Genomic DNA, 18058 nt, shown 5'->3' with positions numbered 1-18058 from the left:
CAATGAGAAAGTGTCTTAACTTCATGGCTGCAGTCCTATCTGCAGTGATCTTTCAGTCCAAATATATGAACTGACACTGCTTCCATTTCTGCTCCCTATTTACCAGGAAATGATGGGTTCATTTGCCATGATCTTAGATTTTTCTTTTTTAATGTTCATCTTGAAACCAGCTTTTACACTCTCCTCTTTCATGCTTATCAAGAGGTTTCTTAATTCTTTGCTTTCTGCAGTCAGAGTGGTATCGACTACATGTCTGAGACTGTTATTTTTCTTGTCAGCTTTAATTCCATCTTTTGATTCATCCAGGCTAGAATTTCACATGATGTACTCTGAAAATAAATAACTGCTAAATAAATAAGATGACAACATACAGCCTCATCAGTACTTCTTTCCAAATATTAAACCAATCAGTTGTTCCATTTTTTATTCTAACTGTTGCATCTTGGTCTGCATACAGGTTCCTCAGGATGAGTTGATGTTGATGTAGATGTTGTAAGTTGAGCTGGTACTCCTCTCTCTTTGGGGACTTGCCACATTTTGTTGTAAGCACACAATTAAAGGCTTCATTGTAGTCTATGAAGCAGAAGTAGATGATTTTTTTTTTGGAACTTTCTTGCTTTCTCCATAATCCAGTAAATGTTGGCAATTTGGTCTCTAGTTCTTCTTCCTCTCCAAAAACCAGTCTGAAATTCTGATAATTCTTGGTTCACACATTGCTGAAGCTTTGCTTGCAGAATCTTGAATATAACCTTTCTAATGTGTGAAATGAATGTAATTGTTCAGTGATTTGAACATTCTTTTGCACTGACTTTCTTTAGGATTGGGACACAAACTGATCTTTTCCTATTCAGTGGCCACTGTTGAAGTTTCCAAATTCATTAGCATATTGAGTGTAATGTGGCACTTTAACAGCATCATCTTTTAAGATTTTAAATAGCTCAGCTAGAATCTCAAACTTTTACTAACCTTTAGTTAGCAATTATTCGTAAGGTCTGCTTGACTTCATTCTCAAGGATGTCTGGCTTTAGATCAGTAACCATACCATCTAGTTATCAATAATGTTAAGATCTTTTTTATATAGTTCTTCTGTATATTCTTGCCACCCCTTCCTAATCTGTTCTGTTTCTGTTTAGTTCTTGCCATTTTTGTCTTTTATTATGTCCATTTTTGCATGAAATTTTCCCTTAATATCTCTAATTTTCTTGAAAAGATTTTTTCTATTCTATTTCTTTCTTCCATTTCTTTGCTTTGCTCATTTAAGAAAACCTCATCTCTCCTTGCTCTCCTGGCATTCTGAATTCAGTTGGACACATCTTTCTTTCTCTTTCCCCTTTTGCTTTCCTTTTTTCCTTAGTTATTTGTACAGTCTCATCAGACAACCATTTTGCTATCTTGTTCATCTTTTTTCTTAGATTTTTTTTGTAGCTGCCCCCATACAATATTGTGAATCTCTGTCCATATTCTTCAGGCACTCAATCTACCATATCTAATTTCTTAAATCAAATTATCACTTCCACTTCATATTCATAAGTGATATTTTTAGGTCATAGCTATACAGTCTGATGATTTTCCCTACTTTCTTTAACTTAAGTATGAATTTTGCAATAAGAAACTCATGATCTGAACCATAGTCAGCTCCAGGTGTTTTTCTTTTTAACTTACTTTATAGAACTTTTCCACTTTTGGCTGAAAAATAATCAATCTGATTTCAATTTGACTTTCTGGTATTTTCTATAGATAGAGGTACCTTTTCAGTTCTTGAAAAAAGGAATGTTTGCTATGATCAGTGAATTATCTAGAAAAAAACTTCATTAGTTTCTGCCCTGCTTCATTTTGTACTTCAAGGCCAAACTTGCCAGCTATTCCAATTATCTTTTGATTTCCTACTTTAGCATTCCAATTCCCTATGACAAATGTGACATCTGTTTTATATTCTTTCTAGGAGATTTTGTATTTCATTAAATACCTATTTTTTTCTCTTGAAGAATTATATCCATTTTTATTAGATAGGTTATTCTTGGTTGTGATCTCAGCTCTTTTGCCTTTCAGAATATCACATTCCAAGCCCTCTGCTCTTTTAACATTATAGCTCCTAAATCTTGTGTGACTTTGAGTGTTGCTCTACAGCATTTAAATGGTTTCTCTCTTACTGCTTCAAACATTTTTTATTTTACCTGGGAGCTCTGAAATTTGTCTATGCTATATCTGGGTGTTTACATTTCTGGATCTCTTTCAGGTGGTGATTGGTGGGCTCTCTTAATATCTAGTTTATCCTGTGATGCAAGGAAAACAGGTCATATTTCTTTGATAATTTCTTGAAATATGATGTCAAGGCTCTTTCTTTGATCATGGCTTTCAGATAATCCAATAATTCTTAAGTTATCTCTCCTTGGTCTACTTTCCAAGTCTGTTGTTTTTCCCATGAGATTTCTCATTTTCTTTAATTTTTTTCATTATTTTGACTTTATCTTATTGTTGCTTGATGTTTCATGGAGTCATTTGTTTCCACTTGCTAAATTCTAAATTTTAAGTAATTATTTTCTTCAGCAAACTTTTAGATTTCTTTCCAATTACCCAATTATGCTTTTTAAAAAGTTATTTTTATCAGTGAATTTTTGTATCTCTTTTCCATTCGGTCAATTCTGTTTTTTTAATGTATTTTCTACCCTATTTGTATGCATCTCTTACCAAACTGGTTAAGTATCTTTTCATAATTTTCCTTTTCTTTCATTTTTTTACCTAATTTTTTTCTCCACCACTTTTATTTGATTTTGAAAATCATTCTTTAGCTTTTCCAGGAATTTTATTGGACTGGTGTCCAATTTATTTTTTTTCTGGAGACTTTTCTTATAGCTACTTTGGCTTCTTTGTCTCAAGCTTCAGGCTTTTTTGCACTGCACTTTTTTTTTCAAAGCTAGTTATGTGGGTTAGGGGATTTTCAGTGATTTCAAGATGGAGTGGTCATCTCTGGTTTGAAAGCTCCTGATGTTCCTGCTGCTTTTGACACTACCACCTGCTCGCATCACATCTTCACATCAGCTTCCTCCTCTGTGTCACAGATCTCTCCTTCTGAACTCTCATTATTTGAATATCCTTTCCTTTGTTGAAGGTCTCTCTTCTGATGATTTGTAGAACCTACAGTTTCTGAATTGAATTAAATTAAACTATTCTGTGTCTTGGAGTCTGCATTTGGTGTTTTTTTTCCTGGATGTGACTCTTTGAACTCTTTCTTTTTTTTAAATAAATTAATTTATTTATTTTTAGTTTTCAACATTCACTTTCATAAGTTTTAAATTCCCTCTTATCTCCCTCCTCTCCTCTCTCCCTAAGGTGGAATGTAATCTGATATAGGCTTTACATGTTCATTTTTATTAAACATATTTTAACATTACTGATGTTGTACAGAAGAATTAGAATGAACAAAAGGAACCATGAGAAAGAAAAAAACAAAACAAAAAAATAGAGTAAATAGTATGCTACAAACTGCATTCAGACTCCATATTTCTTTCTCTGGATGTGTATGGCATTTTCCATCATGAGTCTTTCAGAGTGGTTTTAAATCCCTTGCAATTGCTGACAAGAGCTAAGTCTACCAAAATTAGTCATCACACAATGTGGCTGCTATGTGCACAAAGTTCTCCTGGTTCTTCTCATTTCTCTCAATATCAGTTCATATAAGTCTTTCCAGATTTTTCTGGCATGCTCATCATTTCTTATATACATACATACATATATGTATATATGTGTATGTATATGCGTATATAAAAAATTTATTTATTCTCAGTTTTCAACATTCACTTGCACAAGATTTTGAATTCCAAATTTTCTCCCTACTTCTCCCCTGCCCCTGCCCCAGGGCAGCATGCACCCCAACCACCTCTTTCCCCATTCTGTCCCTCCTTCTATCACCCCCTTCTCTTATCCCACTCCCCTCTGTTTTCCTGTACAGCAAAATAGATTTCTATACCCCATTTTTGGTACAACTTTTTCCCAGTTGCATGCCAAAACAATTTTTAACATTCATTTTCAAAGCTTTCAGTTCCACATTTGCTCCTTCCTTTCTACCCACCCTCATTAAGAAGGCAAGTATATACCTCTAAACTCTTTCAATCCCAAATTTCATTTTCTTTTTTTTGTTAATAAAAACATTTATTTGTGTTTTATACAAAGCAACCTGAAGTCTGCAACAGGACTCTCGACAATTACCCAGGAATTCATAGACAGTGTGTCCATCTCAACAACTTGGTTCTAGGGACAGGGGATCCACACAAACACAGGCAAAATTGGAGGAGTTAGATGAAGGGGACACAGTGAGAGGAGTACATTTCAGTCCTTCCTTAAAGAAGAGGCAGCAGATGGATGGCGGAGTAGAAAGACACACATACAGAGGCTGCCCCCACACAGCCCATAAAACACCTGTAGAGAGGGACTCTCAATAAATTTTGGAGCAGCAGAAGTGGAGAACAATAGAGTGGAGGAGATTTCCAGCCCAGGGTGACCTGAAAGACCTACAGGAAACGTCAGTTGCACCAGACACAGAGCAGAGCGTGGAGCCCAGCCCAGCCTTGGCTGAGCTCTCAGGGCTCAAGAACAGCCCTCTGGGGCAGAATCTCCAGTCACAGAATCCCCAGTCCAAGCAGCAGAGGGTCCACAGATCCCTCAACCCACAAGCGCCAAAGGTCAGTGATGGGCTTTATTCAGTTGGCCAGGAAGGGAGAAGGGTCTTCACATCAGGCAGGTGGCAGGAGTTCTCAGGGCAGCCACTACAGCAGCCTGAGACCATAGCTGGATTGTAAAAACCCCTGGGGGCACTGAAGAGCTGAGTCTTGCCTCAGCCTTTCTTAGATGCCCTGAGGCAGCTGGTCTTTGTCTCTCACTGAATGGAGGCCCTGCCCCTGCAGCTTGACTGAATCCCTCCCCACCCCCACCCCCCCAGTGCTAGCTTGGCAGAACTGGAGGTCAGGTGCCTGGGGAGAGGAAACACTGCTAAGATTCTGGGCACAAAAATCCTTCCCGGCATCCAGACCAGCACACACTTGATTGTGCCACCTTGGAGGAACCGAGATCTCACAGATTCCCAGAGTATACCCTATTCTTGAGAAAGGACGCAAAAGTTAAGTAACTGGTTGGGAAAATGCCTAAAAAAGGGGGGAAAATATAAGACCATAGAAAGTTACTTTCTTGGTGAACAGATAGCTCCTCCCATTCTTTCAGATGAGGATGAACAATGCTTACCATCAGGGAAAGATGTAAAAGTAAAGGCTTCTGTATCCCAAACATCCAAAAAAAATATTCAGTGGGCTCAGGCCATGGAAGAGCTCAAAAAGGATTTTGAAAATCAAGTTAGAGAGGTGGAGGAAAAACTGGGAAGAGAAATGAGAGAGATGCAAGAAAAGCATGAAAAGCAGATCAACACCTTGCCAAAGGAGACCCAAAAAAATGCTGAAGAAAATAACACCTTGAAAAATAGGCTAACTCAATTGACAAAAGAGGTTCAAAAAGCCAATGAGGAGAAGAATGCTTTCTAAAGCAGAATTAGCCAAATGGAAAAGGAGATTCAAAAGCTCACTGAAGAAAATAGTTCTTTCAAAATTAGAATGGAACAGATGGAGGCTAATGACTTTATGAGAAACCAAGAAATCATAAAACAAAACTACAAGAATGAAAAAAATGGAAGATAATATGAAATATCTCATTGGAAAAACAACTGACCTGGAAAATAGATCCAGGAGAGAAAATTTAAAAATTATGGGACTACCTGAAAGCCATGATCAAAAAAAGAGCCTAGACATCATCTTTCATGAAATTATCAAGGAAAACTGCCCTGAGATTCTAGAATCAGAGGGCAAAATAAGTATTGAAAGAATCCACCTTCTGAAAGAGATCCAAAAAGAGAAACTCCTAGGAATATTGTGGCCAAATTCCAGAGTTCCCAGGTCAAGAAGAAAATACTGCAAGCAGCTAGAAAGAAACAATTCAAGTATTGTGGAAATACAATCAGGATAACACAAGATCTAGCAGCTTCTACATTAAGGGATCGAAGGGCATGGAATAGGATATTCCAGAAGTCAAAGGAACTAGAACTAAAACCAAGAATCACCTACCCAGCAAAACTGAGTATAATACTTCAGGGGAAAAAATGGTCTTTCAATGAAATAGAGGACTTTCAAACATTCTTGATGAAAAAACCAAAGCTGAAAAGAAAATTTGACCTTCAAACACAAGAATCAAGAGAAGCATGAAAGGATAAATAGCAAAGAGAAGTCATAAGGGACTTACTAAAGTTGAACTGTGTACATTCCTACATGGAAAGACAATATTTGTAACTCTTGAACCTTTTCAGTATCTGGGTAGTGGGTGGGATTACACACATACACACACACACACAGAGCACAGAGTCAATTGAATAGGATGGGATCATATCTTAAAAAAATGAAATTAAGCAGTGAGAGAGAAATATATTAAGAGGGGAAAGGGAGAAATGGAATGGGGCAGGTTATCTCTCATAAAAGAGGCAGACAAAAGACTTTTCAGTGGAGGGAAAAAGGGGGGAAGTGAGAGAAAAAACATGAAGCTTACTCTCATCACATTTGACTAAAGGAAGGAATAAAATACACACTCATTTTGGTATGAAAACCTATCTTAGAATACAGGAAAGTAGGGGAGAAGGGGATAAGCAGGGTGGGGGGGATGATGGAAGGAAGGGCAATGGGAGGAGGGAGCAATTTGAAGTCAACACTCTTGGGGAGGGACAGGATCAAAAGAGAGAACAGAAGCAATGGGGGGCAGGATAGGATGGAGGGAATTATAATTAGTCTTACACAACATGACTATTATGGAAGTCATTTGCAAAACTACACAGATATGGCCTACATTGAATTGCTTGCCTTCCCAAAGGGAATGGGTGGGAAGGGAGGGATGGGGAGAAGTTGGAATTCAAAGTTTTAGGAACAACTCTTGAGTATTGTTCTTGCAACTAGGAAATAGAAATACAGATAATGGGGTATAGAAAGTTATCTTGCCCTACAGGACAAAAGTGAAGATGGGGGTAAGGGAAGGGAGGGATGTTAGAAGAGAGGGCTGATTGGTGATAGGGGCAATTAGAATGTTTGGTATTTTGGTGTGGGGGGAAGGGAGAAATGGGGAGAAAATTTGGAACCCAAAATTTTGAGGAAATGAATGTTGAAAAGTTAAATAAATAAATATATTTTAAAAAATTAGAGGCAGCAGAGCATTCTGAATCACTGAAAAACCTGTGCAAATGGGGCTCTAAGCAATGAACCGTGTTGCGGACGTGAGGGGAGTGGGAAGGAGACCACTTGGAGACGCAAGTTTGTTTTTTGGAGGGGTAGGGGTGGCAAATTGTGGCTATTTATATTAATAACGTCCTAAGCCCTGGAGTCTAATATTAACAGGATCAAATCTGTTCAACTAATTTTCACTTCCAAGTTTTTTTAAAATAAAGGATTATCCCTGTAGGCATATCATAAAGACAGCATGCTAGGCCATTCACAGGCCCCTGCTCTTCAGAATACATAGGGACAAAGAAGTGGGTAGAAATTTGTGGCCTGATCTATTTGGATGAGAAGACAATTCACAGTAAGCATGGCAGCGGGGGATGGAGACAGAGAGACTGTGACAGAGGAAGAGGCCAAAACTACTTGTATGTACAAAATGAAGGATAAGAGAAGACCCAAATATGGTGAGTTCAAAGTTCTTTCAGCTCAGGGAGTAGCACGTACACAAAATCCAAGTGAAGGTAGTTTCTTTAAAATAGTGAAAGGTACCCAAAACCTCATCTTTCAAAGGAGAAATTTTTTTAAAAAGGCAAAATCTTAAATGCTGTTGCCTCTGTTCAACTGGTGGCATATGATGCCAAAATGTCCCACCAACTAAGAAGTCAAACATATGTGTGAATGCGTGCGTGTGTGTATGTGTGTATGTGTGTGAGAGAGAGATATGGGGGAGAGGAGTGGAGCTGGTTGTAATGTCATTGGGGTTGGTGTTGACACTCCAACATGATTCTGATGGAAAGGTGATTTGGGGGTCAGAGTTCTGTTCTTTGGCCTACTGGTGGGGAGCTGTTTGGTTGGGGTTGGGTTAGGTTAAGTAAACCAAACCTGAAATCTCCAAAGTAAAGAAGTGAATGCAGATTCCCTGTAACCAGCACTGACCCTGTTGGGTCAGAGATGAGACAGGGGGCTCATCCTGGCCCATATCTCTATTAGTCTAGTTCAACCTACAGTCAAGCGACAATTCCCACACTGGGCAGGGGAGAGAGGCTAGTTAAGGGAGATAGTATCATCTCTCTTTTTTTTTTAAATCTTAATTTATACTTTAAATAACCTCAAACTTAGTATCAATGCCTCAAATATAATTTAATCCTAAAAGTCTTTAAAAGCCCCCTGAAACAAAAACAAAAAAATGTATACTATCTCTTTTAAAAGTCTCCTCACTCTAGTAGACATTCTTTTTTCCCTTCCTGCCCTGCCTAGTTCCCATCTTTACCCTGACTTGGAGCTTACAAACTGCATCAAGCCGTCTGTGCTCATAGATTTGGGCCTCTCCAGGGGGAAGCCCAAAACTCTGCTCCAAACAAGCTGTGCCAGCACCCCCAGGGCCTGTGAAACTCCAAAGAAAACTGTGTAATAATTCATCTTTGTCATGCTGTAGTACTGCAGAAGCACCCCACTGTGCACATCTACATTGGGCCAGGGGTTCTTGGCTTTACCCTGCTCCAAAAGGACATCAGGTACAATCTTGTAGAGTTGAGCCACCAGTTTAAACATGGGATCATTAGGCAGATGTTTCAGGGCAAATTCCCACTGACAGGTATATCGTGGATCAGTTTTTCTTAGTATAGTATGGCCAAAGCCAGGGACCACCCTGCCTGAATTGAGTGTGTTCCAGATGTAGTTATGCAGTTTTTCACCAGCCACCTTTTGCCAACTTCTTTCTGCAACTGCGTCAGCCAGACAAGTACTTCCTGATTGACTAGTCCATGGAGGGGCCCAGCCAGTCCATTCATGGCAGCTGCAAAGGACAAATAGGAATCTAAAAAAGCACTGCCCACCAGATGGCTAGTGTGGGCACTTACATTGCCACTCTCATGATCACTGTGGATTGTGAGGTATAAGTACATGAGCTCAGTGAACTGGTCATCACTATAGCCTAACATGCTGGTGAAGTTATGAGACCAGTCAAGTTTGATGTCTATAGCCCTAATGCTGCTGCCTTTACAACAAAGATTGTGGTAGATCTTTGCTGTAACACAAGGTAGCTTGGCAATGAGATCCATGCAATCCTCATAAATCGGCTCCCAGTATTTAGCCTGATTGATGCCTTCAGAATAAGCCTGAGCAAAGTTACTTTCACTGTTGAGGGTGGTGATGGCTGCACTGAGCTGAGGCATTGGATGCAGATTAGTAAGGAAGTTGTCCAACATGGTGACCACATGGGAGGGCAGAGCATCTCGTTTTCCCCATTCTTTGGAGAGCCAGCTCATCTGTTCTTCAGCTGGAATTTGTTCAGTCACAAGCAGCCAGAATCAACCCTTGGGAAGGGGTTCTTCCTCTCCCTTGGCCTAAGGGGGCAACTTCTAGCACTCTGGGATACTGTAGCCATGGAAACAGATACCCTCATCAGGGTCCAGAACTGATGTTTCATATATTAATCCTTTCATACCCCTCATGCCACCATATATCATGTCCACAGTGATCTGCCACACTACAGTCTTGCCATGCTGCTGTGAAAAGTTCTTGATTCTAGTTTGTTCCTTAGGTATCATGTTACTGAGGACATCCTTCAGATTTGTTGCAGAAGCACTGGCATGTCGAGCTGCAAGAATGAGACAAGATGCATTCTTGGCCCCAACAAGCCAGACAACATGGGGAGCCTCTGGGCAAGGAGGGTAGAGGTGACCCACAGCACAAACCGAAGCTGCAGCATACCAGAGGCTATGCAGAAGAGTGGACAAGGTTGAAAGCAGGTGGTTGAGGGAAAGCAGAGACAAACTGGCTCATTTTTTTCCCTTAAATATTTATTTATTTTTAGTTTTCAACATTTCCACAAGATTATGAGTTCCAAATTTTCTCCCCATCCCAAGATATCATGCATTTTGATTGCCCCTTTCCTCAATCTGCCCTCCCTTCTCTCACACCTCTGCCTTCCCTTATCCCCATCTTCTCTCTTTTCTTGAAGAGCAAGATATATTTCTATACCTCATTACCTGTATTTCTTATTTCCCAGCTGCATGTAAAAACAATTCTCAACATTCATTCCTAAAACTTTGAGTTCCAATTTCTCTCCCTTCCTCCCTCCCCACCCATCCCCACTGAGAAGGCAAACAATTCAATATAGGTTATACATGTGTAGTTATGCAAAAGACTTCCATAATAGTCATGTTGTGAAAGACTAACTGTATTGCCCTCCATCCTATCCTGCCCCCCATTGACTCTATTCTCTCTTTTGACCTTGTCCTTCCCTCAAAAGTGTTTATTTCTAATTACTCCCTCCTCCCATTTGCCTCCCTATCATTCCCCACATACTCCACTTTCCCCCTTCTCCCCTACTTTCCTGTAGTGTGGGATAGATTTTCATACCAAATTCATTGTGCATGTTATTCCCTCCTTAAGCCAAATGTGATGAGAGGAAGCTTCACTTTTTCCCCCTCACCTCCCCCCTTTTCCCCTCCACTGAAAAAGGTTTTTCTTGCCCCTTTTATGAGGGATAGTTTGTCCCATTCCATTTCTCCCTTTCTCCTCCCAAAATATTCCTCTCTTATCCATTAATTTTATTTTTTTAGATGTTATCCCTTTCTATTCAACTCTGTATATATATATATATATATATATATATATATATATATATATATATATATATATATATATACACACATATATATATGTGTGTGTGTGTGTGTGTGTGTGTGATCCCTCCAACTACCCAAATACTGAGAAAAGTTTCAAGATTTACAATTATTATCTTTCCATGTAGGAATGTAAACAATTCAACTTTAGTAAATCCCTTAGGATTTCTCTTTCCTGTTGACCTTTTCATGCTTCTCTTGATTCTTGTGTTTGAAAGTCAAATTTTCTACTCAGCTCTGGACTTTTCATCAAGAGTGCTTGAAAGTCCTCTATATCATTGAATGACCATTTATTCCCTTGAAGTATTATACTCAGTTTTGCTGGGTAGGTGATTCTTGGTTTTAATCTTAATTCCTTTGACTTCTGGAATATCATATTCCAAGCCCTTCAGTCCCTTAATGTAAAAGCTGCTAGATCTTGAGTTGTCCTGATTGTATTTCCACAATACTTGAATTGTTTCTTTCTGTCTGCTTGCAATAGTTTCTCCTTGACCTGGAAACTCTGGAATTTGGCTATAACATTCCTAAAAGTTTTTCTTTTTGGATCTCTTTCAGGAAGAGATCAGTAGATTCTTTCAGTATTTATTTTGCCCTCTGGTTCTAGAATATCAGGGCAGTTTTCCTTGATAATTTCATGAAGGATGATGTCTAAGCTCTTTTTTTGATCATGGCTTTCAGGTAGTCCCATAATTTTTAAATTGTCTCTCCTGGATCTATTTTCAGATCAGTTGTTTTTCCAATGAGCTATTTTACATTGTCTTCTATTTTTTCATTCTTTTGGTTTGTTTTGAAATTTCTTGGTTTCTCATAAAGTCATTAGCTTCCAACTACTCCATTCTAACTTTTAAAGAACTATTTTCTTCAGTGAACTTTTGAACCTCCTTTTCCATTTGGTTAATTCTGCTTTTTAAAGCAATCTTCTCCTCATTGGCTTTTTGGACCTCTTTTGCCATTTGTGTTAGTCTATTTTTAAAGGTGTTATTTTCTTCCGCACTTTTTGAGACTCCTTTAGTAAACTGTTTACTTGCTTTTCATGATTTTCTTTCATTGCTCTCATTTCTCTTCCCAATTTTTCTTCCACCTCTCTTACTTGATTTTCAGAATTCTTTTTGAGCTCTTCCATGACCTGAGACAATTGCATAGCTTGGTTTTTTTTGGAGGTTTTAGATGCAGAAGCTTTGACTTTTATGTCTTCCTCTAATAGTATGTTTTTTTCTTCCTCATCTAAAAGTATAGAAGAAAATACCTGCTCACCAAGAAAACAATATTCTATAGTCTTATTTTTTTCCCCTTTTTTGGGCCTTTTCCCATCCTGTTACTTGACTTTAGAGTCCTTTGTCAAGTGGAGGGTATACTCTAAGGAGCTGTAAATTCTCAGTTCCTCCAAGGTGGCACAATCAAGGGAGAGGAGTTTACTTCTCCCCATCCTGCGCTCTGGTCTGGAAGTAACCACAAGGCTTTTTGCCCAGGATCTGTGAGTAGAATTCCCTGTTCAAAACCTCCACCACACCAGCACTCTTCCTCACCCCAGGGCTGCCACTCAGGATTGAGACACAGGTCAATTCCCCCAGGGTCTTTAGGTGAAGGCCTGCAAAAATGTATGCTGTGCTGCAGTGGCTGCCACCACCCTGGGGCTGGAGCTAGGGGTGGACCCTGCTCCCTTCTCACCCAGGTGAAAGAACTTTCTTACTGATCTTTGAAGCTCTGTTTGGCATTTATGAGTTGAGAAATTTGGGAACCACAGCTCCTGCCTGTGATTCCATGCCTTGAAGCCTGCTCTAGTCCTGTCCCTGTCATGCTATGCAGTCAAGGCTGGGCTGTACTCCCCTACAAGCCCAGTACAAGACACCTTTCCTGTTGGCCTTTCAGTCTGTCTTGGGCCGGAAATCTCTTTCACTCTGTCGTTTTGTAACTTCTGCTGCTCTAGAATTTGTTTAGAGTCATTTTTTACAGATATTTTATGGGCTATGGGGAGAGAGATAGAGCAGATCTATCCTTTTACTCTGCCATCTTGGCTCCACTTCCCCAAATTTTATTTTCTATGTGAAGAAGTTCTGGGGAGTTCTCTTCTATTATTTTCTTTATTATAGTGTTAAGGTTTTTTGTCCTGTCACATTCTTCTGTAAAATCTACGAACCTTACTTTGTCTATACTTATCCTGTCTTCAAGATCCATATGCTTTGCTTTCATTGTAAGTATATTTTCTTTTAATATTCTTGTTTTTTGCTTCTCTCTCCTAGAATATCTTTCACTTCTATGTATTTGAATTCTTAATATGTTGTTCACTCTCTTGTATTTTTTTTTTCATTTTAGTGAGGCTTGCTACTGCAGTTTACAGTTTTTCTATTCTGCTAATTATTTTTAATGTCTAAGACTTACATTTTGTTCATGTAATTCTTATTTCTCTTTCAAATTACTCTGGAATATTTCATTGTGGTTCCATGATTTCCTCATATTCCAAGTGCCTTTTGTCTCTTGGAAGTGTTGGAATCTTTTTCTTAATTTTGCAATATTTATAGATGCCTGAACTCATTTACTTGAGGTAAATGAAGGTCATATTTTCTTTTGTTGTTACTGTTTATCCTGTTGATTTATGTTCTGCTTATGTTCAAAGTCCTTGGGTTTCTTCTTCCTGGATCTTTGGTACTTTCAGTCCTTCCCCCTCTCTCATTTTCCATATCACTCATTTCTGACTTTCTCCCTCTTATTGTGTTTTCCTTAGGGCATAGATCGCAAAAAGTCTCAGCCTCCTTCCACACAGAACAATTCATGGTTCACCCTAGGTCTCTATCCCAACTGACCTTTGGGTGGTCAGAACTTGCCTCAGCTGGATGCCACACCTTTCTTTCAAGTTTAGTGGAGTTCTGCACAGCTCACCACATACACAGTACTCTATCCCACTACACTGTCACACTTCCTCTGTTCCTTAGTTCTACTGGCACTGGTAGTTCAGAGTCTGCTTACACCAAAAGTTCATAGTTTTCTCTTCCTGAAAGCCGAGGCTGCTTGCCCTATCACTGACAAAGATTATGTTTGGTGAAGGCTACTTCCCCTGGCACCAGCGTTGCTGCATATGGGTTCCAGACCCTGTAGGCTTTTGCTGTTGAAGGGCTGTGGCCAAGCTAGCTGTTGTGGCTTAAGGAAACTTCCATAGCCTGGAGCCACAACTCTATGACATTGAAAAGAAGGAGTTTTAAAGAAGATGGCTTTAAAGTAAGGCTGTATCATATCCTTGGGTGGGTAATGGTAAAATGCCATTGGTAATGGTAAAAGTACCCTTCTCTTGGTAAAATGATAAGTGCTACCATTCCAAATTCTCATAATCTTCATGTTAAATGTAATGAAAAGCTTTCAAAGTATAGAAATCTTGTTTAAGAGATATGTCATGTGGGAACAAGTTTAAATACATCATTATCCTTCTCCAACCCCTCATCAGAGCTGGAATTTGTATAATGGTTTAAGTTTTGTGAAGTGCTTTACAAATATCCCAACAGCAACCTTGAAAGGTAGGTGCTGTTATCTCCACTTTGGAGATGATAAAATTGAAGCAAGCAAAGGTTGTCACTTGCTCAGGGTCATATAACTAGTAAGTGTCTGAGGCTGAATTTGAATTTGGTGTTCCTAACATGCTGCTGGAGTTGTACTGAGGTGGTTTCCATGAGTCTAGAGATGACCTTGCATCCTAATATTTTATTTAACTACAAAAATGAGTTATTGAATTACTGTTCTTTAGACTATTATGTAATAGTCTTTTTAGAACACTAAATATATGAGAATTATAGGAGAGCAATATGTCCCAGGGCCATTCCTAGCTCCACCCTGACAAAATCTAGATGAGATGAATGGGTAATAAAAAGAATAATTAATATATATGGCACTTTAAGATCTTCAAAGTGCTTTTAAAGCACATAATTTCATTTCATCCTCACAGCTATATAAGGTAGGTAATATTATCCTTATTTTATAGATGAGGAAACTAAGACTGAGGGAAATTAACCAACTTGTCCAAGACCACATAACTAATAACTGTCTGAGGATACATTGTCATCATTATGATGATTAAGGTTTTTAATAATTATAACAAAATAATAATGGCTTACTTTTTTAATAGAGGCTTAAGTTTTGTTAAGCACTTTCCTCATAACACCTCCATGAGTCAAGTAATGCACATACTATTAACCTACTGGATAGCTGAGGAAACTGAAGCATAGAGGAATTAAGTGACTGGCCCAGAGTCATGTAAATAGTTAAGTATGAGAACCAGGATGTGAATAGCTTGACTAAAGCTATCTTGACTCTTTTCTATATACCATCAGCCCTTTGGAAAGATGAAAATCTTACCAGCCTTTGAGGTACCCATAGCTCTAGAACCCTTACATATCATCCCTATTCCCCAACTACTTGAGCTCCCAGTGATAAGTGCTCCCTTCTATTAATGCCTCTCACCTGTTAACTGATCCACAACCAGCTACTGAGCAATCTTATATTTGATCATTATCCAGTGATGATTCTCTGTCATAGCCATTTGATCCTACATGCCTGCAGTGGGAAACACCTCTAGATTTGGAGTCAGAGAACCAGTATTCGAATCAATGCTCCACCTTTTATTTCCTGCATCATTTGGGGCAAGTCTCTTTACTTCTTTGAACCTTTATTTTCTAATCTCAAACACAGTAGTGGAGTTCAACTAGATGACTTATGATGACTTATCCTTTCCAGTTATAATCTTATGATCTATGAATGCTCCATCTATGAAGACTCCTCCTTTGAACCATTCATCCATAGTTTACCTAAATTGTGCTTCTTCCAAATCTGACATAAAATTCACCTCCTCCAGAAAGCTGTCCCTAAGGGACAACATTGTGTAATAGAAGAACCGTTGGCTACTTTAAACCGAGGTCATAAGAGATAAGTTTAAATTTTTGATTCTGACCAGGATTTAAAGTGATAGAGAAGTCACTAAAATGTGGTATAGTTAGTAATAATAATAATAGCAAGTATTTATATAGAGTTTTAATGTTTGCAAAGTATTTTACATACATTATCTCATTTGATCCTCACAATCATCTTATAAGGTAGGTACTATTATTATACCCATTTTCAAGATAAGGAAACTGAGCTAAATTAGTTAACTTGTCCAAGGTCACATAGTTAGTAAGTGTGTGAAGCAGGACTTAAACTCAGGTTTTCTTAACTACAATTCCAACACTATCCACTGTGCCACTTAACTGCTAATTGGTGAAAAGAACGTTGATTTTGAAATCAGAAGACTTGAAGCTGAATCCTTACTCTGTTAGTTAATAATAGTATGACCTTGGAAAAATCATTTTACCTCCCTGAGTCTTAGTTTTCTCATCTTTTGAATGAGATATTTGGACTATCAAGAGTTCTTAATCCAGGGTTTATTAGCCTGTGCTTTTTAAAATGATAACTGTTTTTAATACAATTGATTTGTTTTGTAATCCTATGCATTTTATATTCTTCTTTTCAAGAATATTATTTTGAATAGAGTCCCATGAGTTTCATGAGACTTTAAAGGGTCCATGACATTAAGTGTTTAAAGATCCTTGAACTTCAAAGTTCATTATACATGTAAGTTCTCTGATTCTATGATCCCTTTCAGCTTCCTCATCCTTCAAAGAGAAATAATGCTACTCACCCTGCTTCCCTTACGTTATTGTAATCAGGATCAAATCAGATAACAAATTTGTAAGGGCTTTGAATAGAGAAGAATAGGAAGAAGTATATGAATGGATACAAAAAGAAGTAAGCAAAACCAGGAAAAAACAATAAGCATAATGATGACAACAATATAAACTGAAATAATAGAAGGAATAAAGGCTGTGTGATATAATATGATATTATTATATGTATATATTCATACAATATATATTATATAATTACATATAATATGCAATTATATTAAATGAAATAGAATACAATTATATGAACCAAGTTTTGCCACATAGAAAAAATGAAAAATCCTCCGCAAAGGATTATGGGTGCTAACTATTACATATACTGTCAGCCTAGGTTGATTTATTAGTAAATTTTGCTGACCTTTCTTTTTCTCTTTTTTTTTCTTTGTAGGAGAGAGTGGAGGGATATATTTGAAAATAAGGATGACATAAAAATCAAAGATAACAATACATTTTTTAAAAAAAGGATTTGGAAACCAGGCTTGGGACAGGACCTTAATAAGTATAATAACCAATATTCATATAGGATTTTATCGATTATGCAGTGCTTTATATACACTACAACAACCCTATCAGTTAACAAATATACATTTCATACCTCCAGTTTTTAGGTGGGGAAGCTGAGACACCTCAAGTTCACATTTTTGAGATGTGTGATTCAAACTCTTTCAGAAATTAACACCATCCAGATTTGACCACTCCATACAACAGTAACTGCTCACCTTGGGAAAGTCATTGAAATGTGGTATAATTAGCAATGATAGTAATTATATCAGTAATAATAATAGCTAGGATTTATTAGTGTTTTAAAGTTTGCAAAGTAATTTTAAAATATCTCATTTTATCTTCTCAATAATCCTCTGAGATAGGTGCCATTATTATATTAATCTTCCAAATAAAGAAACATAGACTGAGCAAAGAAATTTGCCCAGTGTTACAAAATTATATGTGTCCAACAAGTTCCTAGTTATAAGTCCGTACACTCATTAGTCCTTGCTGGTATAATATTTTTTGCAAGTATTAGGTATCTTTTTTACATACAACCTTAATCCCTCTGCCATACCATTTTTCTTGGGTTAGCAGGAATTCTTCTGAGGAGTCATGTGGAGAGTAGGACTTGAAAAGGAAATTCTACCATCAGGGAAAAACTCCCTTCCTCTGCCTCTTTGGACTCTCCAGGTGCCTTTTGAAGATTTGCTCTGCCATCTGGTGGCCACTTTTAATGCTACAACCTGAAGGCTCCAAGATGTTGAAGTCGGTTTCTTTCTCTGAACTTCTGCTACCATCTAGTGGCCATTGTATGAAATCACAGCTGAGCAGACAGGTTTTCCCATTGCTTCAGCTAAGTTTGTTGATTGTCCAAGTTTGCATTACAAGAACAAGCTGGTTCTACTCTTAGTCCTCTAAATTCCCTGCAAATGATATTCAACATCTATAGCTTCAGCTCCCTCCTTTTAGCCTGGACCCCACATTCCTCTCTTTTGGGATAAAG

General features: G+C 38.1%; 1 pseudogene; it reads right to left on the bottom strand.

Annotated features, from left to right (window-relative positions):
- Positions 1-8504: 8504 nt before the first annotated feature.
- Positions 8505-15728, bottom strand: LOC140518474 (citrate synthase, mitochondrial pseudogene; annotated as a pseudogene).
- Positions 15729-18058: the final 2330 nt, after the last annotated feature.

The sequence above is a fragment of the Notamacropus eugenii genome, chromosome 1, assembly GCF_028372415.1.
Source record: "Notamacropus eugenii isolate mMacEug1 chromosome 1, mMacEug1.pri_v2, whole genome shotgun sequence".
NCBI classification, from domain to species: Eukaryota; Metazoa; Chordata; class Mammalia; order Diprotodontia; family Macropodidae; genus Notamacropus; species Notamacropus eugenii.
Note: the sequence above shows the minus strand (reverse complement) of the source record. Positions and strands in the feature narration are given on the sequence as shown.